This window comes from Octodon degus, unplaced genomic scaffold (genome assembly GCF_000260255.1).
Source record: "Octodon degus isolate 3935 unplaced genomic scaffold, OctDeg1.0 scaffold00201, whole genome shotgun sequence".
NCBI classification, from domain to species: domain Eukaryota; kingdom Metazoa; phylum Chordata; class Mammalia; order Rodentia; family Octodontidae; genus Octodon; species Octodon degus.
This window is the reverse complement of record NW_004524777.1, coordinates 4,639,390-4,653,571: the sequence shown is the minus strand read 5'-3', so window position 1 is coordinate 4,653,571 and position 14,182 is coordinate 4,639,390. Positions and strand designations below refer to the sequence as shown.

Genomic DNA, 14,182 nt, shown 5'->3' with positions numbered 1-14,182 from the left:
AGAAATATGCTTATAGTCAAATTGGTATTCTTCAATAAGTATTGTTATCATGTTTCTCTGGATGATTTCAAGTAGTTTTCAGAAAGTTAATTATGATGTATCTTAGCATGGGTTTATTTGGGTTTATTACATTTGGGTTGCAGCTTCTTGATTATGCAGGTGTGTGCATTTTACCAAATTTAGGAAGGTTTCTGCCATTATTTTTTAATTAAAAGTTATTTAAACAAATTTAATTGTAATAAAATACATATAAAATTTAACTTTTAAGTGCTTTCATATTGTTGTGTATCCAATCTCCTATAGTCTTCTTCTTAGAAAACTAAAACTCTACATATTAAACAACTCCCAGTACTTTCCACCCTAGATCCCTGGCAATCATCATTCTATTTTTCCTCTAGATGAATTTCACTATTCTAAGTATTTCGTGGAATGGAAATCATACAGTACTTATCTTTTTGTGACTATCTCATTTTACTTTGTATAGTCTCTTTAAAGCCCACATTGTTTCGTGTGTCAGAATTTCTTCCCCTTTCAAGTCAGCCATTACTTTTTCAAGTCTTTGTTGAGAATCTCTTTCTCCTTCCTCTCCTTTTGAACAGAAGTGACATTAAGGCTGGCTCTTTTGTTACTATCCCTCTGGATTCCACCAGCTCTGTTCATTTTTTTCTGGTCTATTTTTTAAAATTTTGTCCAGACTTAATACCTTCTCTAAGTTCTCTGATTCTACCTTCTGTTATCTCTACTGTATGACTGATCTCATTCATTGGGTTTTCTTTCAGTTATATTTTTTGAGTTTTATAACTTCAATGTTATTTTTATAATTTCTATTTCTTTGCCGATAATGTATAAATCTTAAAGAAAATTAATAATTTCTTATTAGATCATTTCTATTATGCATATTTTTATAAGCCATCAGATAAAATCTAGTGCATTTTGGCATCTGTGTTTCTTAACTGTGCTTTCTAATTTATTAATGATATCTTTTAGATGCTTTATTATGAGTTTATGGGTTCTATTTAATATTCTGTATAGGAATAGCTTGGAGGACAGCCCCTCCCAACCCCATTGCCATTGCTGGCATGGTGCCCAGGTAAACAGAGTGGAGAGTGGCCCCTCCTATGGCCACCATTGTTGCTACCCAGGTGAACCATGATGGAAGGCCCAGAAGATTGCCCCTCCCCTTGCTGCTTCCAAGACTGAGGTGAAACAATCAGGAGAGGACCAGAGGGAATGCCAGTGACCAAGTAGGATCCTAACTTGTGTGCGCAGGACACAAGTTTGGACTAGTGGTGTAGAAGAGTATGAAGTAACACTAACAATACAAGCCCCATAGTAAGTTAGGTGAAACAGCATTGTGCTTGGGGATAAAGGTACATGCAATAAAAGCAGGTGGGTGGGGTAACCCCTCTCTCTCCCCCTCCCTCCCCCCTTCTTTTTCCTTCTCTTTTTTTGTTCTTTTCTAAATACCTACTGAGAACTCCAGCCACAGAAAACTAATCCCATCTTCCAAATCCAGAGACCAAGTTTAGATAGTCCCTTGCTTATTCCCTCATTCTTTTTCTTCTACTCTCTTCTCTAATTTCACAAAGTTTGCATGATCATCCCTTGTCCTCCAGCCTTGCTTCTACTTTCTTTTCAGTTGTCTAATGCTTTTTCCACTATTCTTGTTTGTTTGTTTGTTTTTGGTACCAGGAATCAAACTTAAACCTTGCACTTGCCAGGTAGGTGCTTCTTCTGCTAAGCTATATCATTGACTCACTATCCTTCTTAAATTCCCCAACCACAGGGTAAAACTACTCTACCAAAAGGAAACAGTTTGAATACAAGCTCCCAATTTATGACTAGTTCTATGATAGTAGATTTTGCACATATGGTTTAAGGTACAAAATTAATAGCTATCACAGTTTGTCTGTTTCTGAACTGTACTTGATTATATTGTTATTGCTAATCATACTACCTTAGCTAAGATGCCATATCTGTAGTAATTAGTTGTTCTGTATTGTGTATCAATACTGGGAAGTTCTGGGGTAATAACCTTACCGCAGCCCACCACTAAAGAACTGGGGACTGAGTCAAACAGATACCAGTATCTCATTCTTTATTAACAAGGAAGGTAAGACCTTGGAACAAACAAAAGCCACGAAACTACAAACAGATATCCATGAGGAGCAGACTTTTCCTAGGAAGGACTTGATACTAGCAATATAGCTACCTACTACAAAAGCTTAAAAAATCAACATAGAGGGACAGGGAGATAGCTCAGCAACATAAGCACTTGCTGGGCAAGTACAAGGTCCTCAGTTCAATCCCCAGTATGCAAAAAAAAAATCAGCACAGAAAGCAAAATAAAATTTTTGAAATAGAAAATGACATGATGCAGAAGCAGCATGCAATCACAGACCTCCATCCCACACAAAACAAATCCAGGAAAAAAATGGATAGAAGACTGGGTGTGGTGGCACATACCTGTAATCCCAGCTCTTGGGAGGCTATACATAGGCAGATCATTATGAGTCCAATCTAGTAATGAGACCCTGAACACCCTGTAGACCCTTCCCCCCACCAAAAAAAAAAAGAAGAAAAAGTGGATATAAGAAAATAGAAGACACACATGAAGTTTCTGAAATGATTGCAACAGAAGAAACAAATCCATGATCTGTAGAAGAAATCAGATGAGAAATAATATCACGCAAAAAAAGAAATGTCAACATTCATAAATCAATTGCAAAGCAAATCTACAGTAAAGAAAAAGAATAGAACAAAGGAAATGGATGGAAGCTGTGAACTATCAATATAGAAAAGAAACAGAATACATGAAATTGATTTAAACATATCCAAGAAATTAGAAATTCCAATGAAAGCTGACAAAACCACTTAAGTGAAACTGAAGATAGATTTTTAGACCTTGAAGACAGATTCATGGTTAGCCATCATGAAAGGAAAACACTCTTAAAAATAACATGGAATCAAGAAATCACAGCTCAACAGCTCCAAAATGATACAAAGGAAAATAATATAAGATATACAGTTGTCAATAAAAAAAAACAGAAGAAAGATGATATGAAAAGACTATCTGCAGAGGCAAATAGCAGAAAATTTCTAAAACATGAGAAGAAATGTGACATACACTTAAGTGAGGCACATAGAACTCCAATTAGCCATGGCCAAAATAAAACTACACCTGACATATAATCCTAGAAATTCAGCACAAGAACAGAATATGGAAAGCTGTTAAGAGAAAAGAAACATATCACCTATAAAGGAATCCCCATTAGAATCAGATTTCTCAACACAAACCCTCAAATCAAGAGCTTGAAGTGAAGTATTTCAAGCCCTGAAAGAAAACTTCCAACCCAGATTGATGTACCTCACAAAACTATTTTTCAAAATTAATAGAAAAATAAGATACTTCCATGACAAAGGACAACTGAAGAATTTCATGACCACCAAACCAACATTACTAAGAGTATGAGAAGATATTCTAGATAGCAATAAAAATGACCACAATATAGGAGCAAACAACTATATAAGACAAATATTAATAGATATAAAAATAAAATAAACAATGAAACAATTATAACATGGGGCCTTAATATCTCATTGCCACAAAGAAATAGAGCAATGAGACAAAAAAAAGCCAAGAAATATCAGGAAAAAAAAATGGACTTAAGTAAATGTTTACAGAGTGTTCCACCCATCAGAATGCACATTCTTCTCAGCTACATGGGACATCCTCTAAAATATACCATAGAACACTCTTAAGTAAGTGCAAAAGAACTGAAATCATCCCATGCACATTATCAGACAATGAAAGCAGAAAATAACAGCAAAAGAGATTGCAAAAATTACCTAAACACATGGAGATTAAATAACATCTATGACCACTGGATGACAGAGGAAAGCAAAGAAGAAATTAAACAACATCTACTACTAAACAAAAAAGTAGATACAACATACCAGTCAAAAGCAGTCCTAAAGGGGCCGAGGAGATGGCTCAGTACATTAAGTGCTTCCCTGGCAAGAGCAAGAGCCTAAATTCAATCCCCAGTTCCACCAGAAAAAAAAAAAAAAGGCCATCCTAAGAAGGAAATTTGTAACTGTGAACTCTCATAGGAGGAAAACAAAACTAGCAGAAATAAACAACCTAATATTTCACCTCAAGCTTTAAGAAAAAGAAGAGTGAGTCCAGTCCAAAATCCAGAAAAGAAGAAAAATTGAGAATAAGAAAAAAATAAAGAGAATTAAAGAATTGAAGAACTGGTTTTTTGAAAGAATAAATAAAATTGATAAACTCTTAGACAATCTTACTTTTAAAAAGCAAAGAAGAGACTCAAACTTAAGCATCAAGGAAACAAATGGTGAAATCATTACAGATCCTGTGGAAATTCAGAAGATCATCAATACTTACATTGAAAATCTTTACTTGTATAGGATGGAAAACACAGAAGAAATGGACAGATTCCTGGATATGTATGGATTATCAGAGCTGAAGAAAGAAGATATACAAATTCTGAGGGACACAATATCCACTAGTGAAATTGAAAATATAAACAAAAACTTACAAACAAAGGAAAGCCCAAGTCTGGATGGATTAACTGTTGAATTCTACTAGAAATTTAGAGAGGATTTAATGTCAATACTTCACATTCTCTTTAATGAGATTGAAAAGGAAGTAAAACTCCCTCATTCCTGGAGGCAAGTATTACTCTGATACCAAAACCAGAGAGACCCAAGCAAAAACGAACTACAGGCCAATCTCCCTAATGAACATAGAGGCAAAAATACTCCATAAAATACTAGCAAACAGAATACAGCAAATCATTAGGAAGATAATACTTCATGACCAAATGGGATTCATCCCAGTAATGTAGGGATGGTTCAACACATGCAAACTAATGAATGTAATACACCATACCAACAGAGCCAAAGATAAAGATCCAGATCATCTCAATAGATGCAGAAAAAAGCTTTTGACAAAGTCCAACACTTATTCAAGACAAAAAAGGACAATAAATTGGAATAGATGGTCTTTACCTCATCTACATGGACAAAAATGGAAAGCTTTCACTCTGAAATCAGGTACAAGACGAAGATAGCAAATAACACCACTCCTATATGATACAATTCTGGAAACATTAGCCAAAGCAATTAGACAAGAAAAGAGAAATAAAAGGCATAAGGATATGATAAGAAGAAGTTAAATTATCATTATTCACAGATGACATGATACTCTACATGAAGGACCCCAAAAACTTCACCAAAATACCTCTAGATTTAATAACCAAACTCAATAGGATAGCTGGATACAAAGTGAACACTCAAAAATCAAATAGCACTCCTATACACAAACAACAAACTCACTGAGACAGAAGTTAGGCAACCACACCCTTCATAATAGCATTCCCCCAAATGAAATACTTAAGAATCAATCTAACAAAAGAAGTTAAAAATGTATACATTGAAAATTACAAATCTCTGAAAAAGGATATCAAAGAGGTTATCTGAAAATGAAAAGATATCCCTTGGTCATGGATAGGAAGAAGAAATACAGTGTAAAGGACCATATTTACAAAATTATTATACAAATGTATCAGAATCCCAATCAAAATGCTATTAATATACCTCATAGAACTAAAGAAAACATTCCCAAATTTCATTTTCATTCAGAAGAGACAGAATAGCAAAAGCAATTCTGGGAAAAAAGGCAAGGCAGGAGGCTTCACAATCTCTGACTTGAAATTATACTACAAACAGACTATGATAAAATCAAAATATTACTCATACAAAAGACAGGAGGATCAGTGCAACAGATTAGAAGATGCAGACACAACTCAAAACACACTCAGCCACCTTATCTTTGATAAAGGGGCCAAACATGTTCACTGAAAGATTGTCTCTTCAATAAATGGTGCTGTATACACTGGCTCTTTATATGCTGAAGGCTAAAACTAGACTCATATCTATCAACATGCACTAAACTACAGTTAAAATGAATCAAAGATCTAAATATTAAACATAAACAATCTACTGGAAGAGAAAGTAGATAGAAATCTTGAAGACATAGGTGCAGGCAGAGACTTCAGGCATAAAACCCAAACTGCATGGTAAATATTTGAAAGAATCAACAATTGAGACATCAGCTTACTAAAAAGCTTTTGCATATCAAAAGAAATCACCAACAGAGTGAAAAACAACCTGTAGATTGGGCAAAAAATTAAACCAATTTTGTTCTTCAGATATTTATTTATTTATTTATTCATTCATTCATTCATTCATTCATTCATTCATTCATTCATTTATACTGAGATTGAACTCAGGACCTTGTGCTTGCCAGGCAGGTGTGTATGCCACTGAGTCATCTCCCTGGCCCTTGTCCCTCAGATAAAGGAGATGTATCTATAAAAAAATTTAAAAAATTAGAACCCCTTAATTAAAAAAACCCAATCCAATGGAAACCTGAGATGAATACACACTTCTGAGATGAAGAGATACAAATTGTAAATAAATGTTTGAAAAAAATGTTCAACCTCATTTGGTCATTTGAGAAATGCAAATTAAAACAATGCTGAGATCCCAGCTCACCCAAGAAAAAAATGGCTATCATCCAGAAATCAACCAATAAACTGGTGGATGGATTGTGGTAAAAAAGGAATCCTTTTCCATTGTTGATGGGAGTGCAGACTGGTGTGACAACTGTGGAAACCACTATGGAGATTCCTCAAAAAGTTAGGGTTGGAGATCCCATTCTACCCAGGTATTCTTCTGGGTATCTTCTAAGAACACATCATACCATAGCAATATATGTGTACCAACACTTATAGCAGCATAATTTGTAATAACTAGGGCTGGGGAGATAGCTCAGTAGAATAAGTGCTTGCCTGGCAAGTGCAAGGTCCTGAGTTCAATTCCCCAGTTCCACAAAAACAAACAAACAAACAAACAAACAAACAAACATAATAACTAAGTCCTAGAAACAGCTCAAATGTCCGTAAATTAAGGAATGGACAAAAAAATATCTTTTTAAAAATACAATGAACGAGTAAATACGGTCTGAAATGTACAATAGATATTGCGACACGGGAAGAAATTGTTAAAGAGGAAAAAGAAAACAGGATAGGGGAAAGGAAGGAAGGGACAAGAGGAAAAAAAAGGAAGTTATACTGTTAATGTCTCTTTGTTCATATTAAAGAATTGTGCTTATATCAATTGGAGAACTTTTAGGCCTGTATCTTATACTGAGTAATTACTTTAAAGTTAATAATATGAAATCTATTAACTATTGTTATTCTCCTATAATCTCCCTATGAAATTTTGTTTTACTATTATTCTGTAAAATAAAAATTTTAAAAAGCAGGCAGCAAAGTGCCCGCAAACAGGTGCATGGACCGGGGATTTGATCCCCAGGCCTGTGGTGCGCTGAGACCACAATTGAGACTGGGCGTGGTGGCGCGCACCTGTAATCCCAGCTCTTGGGAGGCTGTAAACAGGCAGATCACTTTGAGTCTGATCTACTAGTGAGATCCTGAACACCTTGTAGACCCTTCCCTAAAATACCAAATAAATAAATAAATAAATAGATAGATAAATAAAATCAAAATTAAAATAAAATAAAATAAAAAGCAGGCAGCTCCTGTGTGAGGTACGAGAGGGCCAGTTATGGTCTTCTTGCTGTGCCATGTGGGCACAACCCTGGCAATGAGTGGAGCTGGTGTTCAGATACTATTTGGCCTTCCTAAGACCACCCCAGTGAAACAGGGGAGACAACCTGAAGGCTCCTGCATTGGGAGCCTGCAAATGCAGGTGTAAATTCAGCTTGCCATTAGGACTTAGGGATACCTTGTGACAAGTGAGAAGCAGTGCACCAACTAGCTGCATCTTTTGCTACCTTTGCTAAGCCTCATTGGTGCTACCTGGGGGTGAAGGCCTAGTTGTCCAGTGGGCCTTGCTGACAGCAGAGTGGGGGATAGGGGGTGGGGAGCGGCAGGAGGCCTAAATCATCCTGCCTCAATGTCTCTCAATCTCATTGATCCCACATGATTGTAGAGGTTCAGACATCCACTGGGCCTAGCTGGCACTTGGGGTTGAAGAAAAAGAATAGAGCTTGCTAGCTCTGACATCCACCCCCGTGCTTCGTCTTTTTACTGCTACATGGAGAAGCTCTCTATCCCCCCATTCACCATACTGGGTCCCACTGACATGAAGATGGGGGCTGAAATCAAGTGGCAACCAGCCACTCTTTGTATAGAATCCATAATACTCCTTACTACTTGGTGGGGGGGGGGACTTAGTTTACAACTGGACCCAGATACCCCTGCTCTGGCTGCAGAACAGAAGCACTATCTGTTTCTGCATGATAGGGGAGGAAGGCCAGCTGCTTCGCTAGGCCTGCCAACCTTCCTCCAGCAGCAGAATAGAAGCAAACTGTTATTGCATGGAGAAGGGTACAATTCTGATTAGGTCTTACTCAAACAGCTATGGTAGTAGGGAGGGTACATTTTTTTTCCATTGGTATTTGACTACAATAGGACAGGTATTACCAAATATTTTCCTGTAGTAAGGCAACCTTTTCCCCTTTTTCTTTGTACACGAAGATGGGGCTTTTCTGAGAGTTTATTTTGCCTGTGTCTATTAGAAGTTATGGATGGGAGGCTTATAATGTGGCCTTTCTGGGTTATAGGGGAGGCAAAAGCAAACCTGGAGAGCTCACCACTGCACTGTTCCTCAAGTGCCCAGGCAGTCTGCTTTGTTCTTTGCACCTTTCACAGACTTGTTCATTGTCTTACAACCAGAGTACTTTGTCAGAGAAGTCCTAGAAGAAAGTAGGTTTCTCCATTTTGTTGGATATGGAAACAGTCTACAGTATTTATCTTTTTAAAAATCAGTACAATATACAACATACTCAAAAAGAGTTTTGTGATACCTCAGGGGACTTCACGCAGTAACAGTGATTTAAAGGATATATTGTATTGGGGCTGGAGATATAGCTCAGTGGCGTAAGTGCCTGCCTGTCAAGCACAAGGTCTTGAGTTTGATCCTTGGTACCAGAAAAAAAAAAAAGGAATACATTATATTGAGTGAATTTCGGGAAAATTCAGAAATATGGAGATTTAGCGGGTATATAGAAAGGCATGCATGATGCCTTTCCTAATATCACTGGAAATTTGTGGAATGTTAAACTGCTCACTTGCTATGACCCAAGTTCTTTTTTATACAATGTTCTTTTGTGGGTCTGTAAAGGTCTTTTATGGTTCCCAGGAGAAACATGTAAGGATCATGAAGCTTTGGCTCTTTCTGCCTAAAACAAGATTTGACATTCACAATTACTGTTAACTCAAAGTAGAGCTGGTGGGAGTCGGGTTCCTTGACTACTGCAGCAGTAGCAGCAGTGGCCCTGGTAGTGGCGACAGCAGCTATAAAGTCTCAAAAAAAACAACAGCACCAATATTTCCCACAAACTCATACTCTCAATTCTAACAATTAATGACTCATTGGGACTTTTTGATGGAAAGCATACATACAATTTCAAATTAATGATTTCAGAAGAGATCTGTATCTTCAGTTGCTAACCCTTCTCTTAGTAGCCTTTTTCTGGTCCTTCAATGCTCTTTTCTTCCCTCAAACCAACAGGCTTTAATGCTGCTGGATTGCTAGCACCTAGTTAATTACAACACTGCATAACACAAGGAAAACACATGAGTGTCGGACTGCGTGAAGTTACTAGGAGGTAGTATAAATGAAAGAGCTTTGCAGTCAAGAAGACCCAGGATCAATCACTGCGTGTGCCATTAACTATACAGTTTTGTGAAAATTACTAAATCTTTCTGAGCTGCAATTTGTTCATCTGGAATATGAGAATAACAACACTGACAGCACAGGATTATTATAAGAAGTCAATGACATAAAGTGAAGCCATGGGGGGGCATGCACTGGAGCCCAGTGGTGGAGGATTTGCCTAGCATGTGTGAGGCCCAGGGTTCAAGCCACAGTACTGAAAAAACATGCGGGCACAAAGTTGTTGGACAGCAAAGCAATCTGAAAAGACCCCAGAGAATGTGACAACTGTCCATGTTCAACTAGGGTATTTCTCGTTTCACCACATAATGGCTATTTCCTGTTTCTCTAGTGTCTTCAGCTTAATCCCTGTCCTTTTGTGTTACAGCTTATGGGACAAAGCACCATTATTCACTTGGGTAAGAAAAAAGTGATACTGTCATTTGATTTGGATATATAAAAGATCAAAGTAACCATAAAGTCACTTATTCTCTCTAGCCCCTAGTAAAGCCTCATTTGTACAAATCTTTTAAAAATTCTGAAAAATAATTTACAGTGCAAACTAAACATTCCCTGCTCAATTCTCTTCTATTTCATAGCGTAGATTTATTTCCATAATACAAGATGATTTCTTAGTCTAGAAATGGGGAAGCTGAGGCCAGACTCATAATATAGTGATACTGCAAAGCACACTTCTGCCGATGTCCAAGGTCCTGCTCTAGAAGATTAAAAATGATTTAAAAAATGTTATCTAGGATAAACAGATGTAGACATCTTTAAGGCAGCACTATGGAGTTGGGTTTATGTGCTGTATTTTTACTAAGATCCTCAATTTTCAACAATAATCACTTTAAACTTTTTCTGTGAAAAGACAGAAATGTGAGCCTCTGCTCCATAACTCCAGTAGACTGCTTATAGGTAAAAAGTATTCACCCAAATAGCTCTAAAAAAGTCCAACCTGCCCAAGATTCAGGTAAGAGTTTAATAGGAGTACTTCACAGTTGAGGTCAGGTCTAGAAGCATCAAAAATCCAAAATTAACACTTGTTCAGTGGTATGAAATACAAGAAAGGCTTTGTCTTTGCCCTGATCAATCTGCCCTTCTTCTCATATTACTTAACATCTCTGAGGTCTTGGTTCATGTTTATACATAAAGGGAGAATAAGCTGTTTTACATGCAGAGATGATGTGAGGGCCTACCATCATCTCTATAGTACTATAGTAATGTAAGAGATCATAAATTATTTTGAGAACATAGTTTGAAATCTTTAATATATCCTTTATCTTACTTAGTATAGAATAGATGAATTATATACATTAAGTAGATTTTATGAAATGATTTGAACTTTGTTTCAAATGAGTTGAACATTTTATGGCTGAAAGAACCCTAGATACCATTTAAGGCTTTGCCTCTAAATGTGGAACAGCTTTGTTCTGGTAAAATTTGACCTCTTACAGTAATCATCTCAAAAAAATCCTTTTGCTGCGGTGTTCTCTAATTAACCTATTTAGAAAAAGTACAGGTTGGCAGGGTCTAACAGCTAATATGATATAAGTGATGTGAAATACTTTTAGTGCAGTAAGTTTCTGTTAACAAAATTCAATTATTTAAGAGGCCAATATATGTTGGTTAGATGTTTAATCATCTATATGACTATGACTTCGTTATGTCTCTGAACTATAAGACAGAAAGAAATGGTCCTTACAGAATGGTGATGGAGAGGAAAGAATAACTCTTTATCTCCTAGTTTAGGGCGCCTACTTCTTCAGGGAGTTAAATAAGAGGTAAATTAAAGTGAAAAGCCCAGACTACCACTGTGAAAGAAATTGTGGAAGTCTGAAATCATCATAAAATGAAAAATCCATGTGATTTTTGATTAAATGTCAAATCACATGGAGGAAAAAAGTTATAGCAGAAACAACAAAACAGAAGAAATATGAGTGATAAAAAGGTAACATGGACTTCATGAAAATTGAATTTCTATGTCACAAATGATACAGATAGGAGGGAAAACTACTACTCATGAATGAGAGAAAAATATTAGAAATTATATTATCTTATAAATGTTTAAATCTAGACTACCTAGATAACTCAAAAGTAGAAAGCAACTCACTTGAAAACAGGAAAACAGGACAAAGGACTGCACAGAGAGTTCTGAACAGAGATCAATACTGAAATGGTCAATGAGCACATGAAAAGATGCTTGATACCATTAGTCAACAGGAAAATGTACATTAAAATTCCAATACCATACCACTTTGCACTCATTAAGACAGCTAGATAATAACAAGTGTTGGGAAGGATACAGAGAAACTAGAACCCTGATCAATACTACTGTTGGGACTGTAAAATGGTAGAGCTGCTTTGAGAAACCATCTGGCAGTTCCTTCAGAGACTGAACACAGAGCAAATATTTGACGAAACAATTTGACTCCTGTTATTTATCCAAGATAAATTAAAATATACTTCAAAAAACTTATGCACAGGTGCTTATAATAACATTATTTATTCATAATCACCAAAAGTGAGAACAGCTCAGGTATCCAAAACCTGATAAGACGCATTCATAAATGAAGCATTATTCAGTCATGGAAAAAGTATGAAGTACTAATACTTGCTATAACTTAAATGAACCTTTAAGATATGCTAACTAAAATAAGACTGACACAAAAGGACAAATGTTATTTCATTCTTTTACATGCAGTACCTAGAATAGATGTTGTGATTTAGATCTAAAATAGTCTCCAGGGGCCAGTGAGATAGCTCAGCAGTCTAAAGGACCTGCTTAGGCAAGCTTAGGCAGGGGCAGGGGACTGAGATTTGATCCCAGGCACCACAAGCTGCGCCAGCCCCGCCCTCAGGGTGGGCTGAGCTAGCCAAAAATATAAATAAATAAATAAATAAATAAATAAATAAATAAATAAATAAAAAATGTTCTCTAAGGATAGGGAGATAGCTTGGTGGTACAAATGCCTACCTGGCAAGTTCAAGACCTAGGTTTAATTCCCTGGTACCTAATTCCCCGGAACCCTGGGCATACTGACCCGGCCCCAAAACTAGACGTGGTGGTGCATGCCTGTAATCCTAGCGCTGGGGAGGCTGATACAAGAGGATCAGTATGAGTCAAAGCTGCATAGTGAGACCCTATACCAAATACATACATAAATTTTTTAAAAACAAATAAAATAAAATATTCTCTGAAAGTCTTACATGTTCCGATATGGAAACTTTAGAAGGTGATTGGATCATAAGGGTTCTAGTTCCATCAGTGTATTAATCCATTGATGAAAATATAATTTGATGGCATTACTGATAGGTAATGGAAATTTAGCATGTGTTGCCTAACTGAAGTTAAGCAGGTCTAAGTGTGACTTTGGAAATTATGACTTGTCCCTTACTCCTTCCTCTCTGGATCCCAGGTAAGGCTTTTGAGAGTGGCAGGAACATGGGTATTATGGATTATAGGTATGTGAAAACCGGACTAATCTACTGATTGGCTTAACATAGTTCTGGGTGTGGCTGGATGCGTTTACTGAAGAAATAAATCCCACTCTTAGACAGTAACCAGTGGGCTTGTATCCAGAGTAGAATAAAAAGAGAAAGGGAGGCTCACTGCTGCTATGTCCTGCCTGTCCTGCCATGAACTGCTTCTCCTCTGTGGTGCCCCTTTGCCATGCCACCTTGCCTTTGCAGACAGCTGACTATGAACTGAAACCTTTAGAACTGACCTAAAATATACCTTTCCTCCTTAAACTTGTAGGTGATTAGTATTTTGTCACAGCATAAAGAATTAACAAAAACATTGCTTCACCACAGAGCTAATAGCAATGGAGCTAGATGATGATAGCAAGAAACCTCTGAAGCCACAAGGCAAAACAAAACTTGCCTCTTTCAAATTGTGCATGTCACGTATTTTGTTGCAACAACAGAAAGTGGAAGTTCAATAGGCAAAGTCATAATGAAAGAAAGTATAAGATTGAGGCCAGGGAGGGCAGTATGAGAAGTTATTGTTTGATGGATACAGTTTCAACATAGGAGGAGGAAAAATCTTGAAATTGATGGGTGAATACACATGCTACTGAATTGTGCACTTAGAAATAATTGAAATAGTAAATTTTACACTATGTATAGCCTATAATATAAAAAGGAGGTGTTATATACTACAACAAACTATGAAAAGATTATAGTAACAGAAAGGACTAACACAAAAGACCAATATAGTATGTAAGCCCACTGATAAGAAATGTGCAGAAAAGGCAGGGCTGGAGAGATGGCTCAGTGGTCTAAAGCACCTACTTAGAACAAGTTCAGCGAAGCACAGGGACCACGGTTCAATCCCCCAGCACCACATGCCAGCCAGCCCGCCCCCTGGTGGGCTGAGCTGGCCACACACACACACACCACTCTCTCT

At 36.9% G+C, this 14,182-nt stretch overlaps 1 protein-coding gene and 1 pseudogene across 5 annotated transcripts in view; one reads left to right on the top strand and one right to left on the bottom strand.

The window, feature by feature from the left end:
* The window catches only part of Eda (ectodysplasin A), a 465,104-nt gene that overhangs the window by 49,373 nt on the left and 401,549 nt on the right, over positions 1–14,182 (bottom strand). The gene's annotated exons all lie outside the window — the stretch shown is intronic.
* LOC105743990 overlaps positions 1–14,182 on the top strand; it is an 18,129-nt pseudogene that overhangs the window by 2,904 nt on the left and 1,043 nt on the right.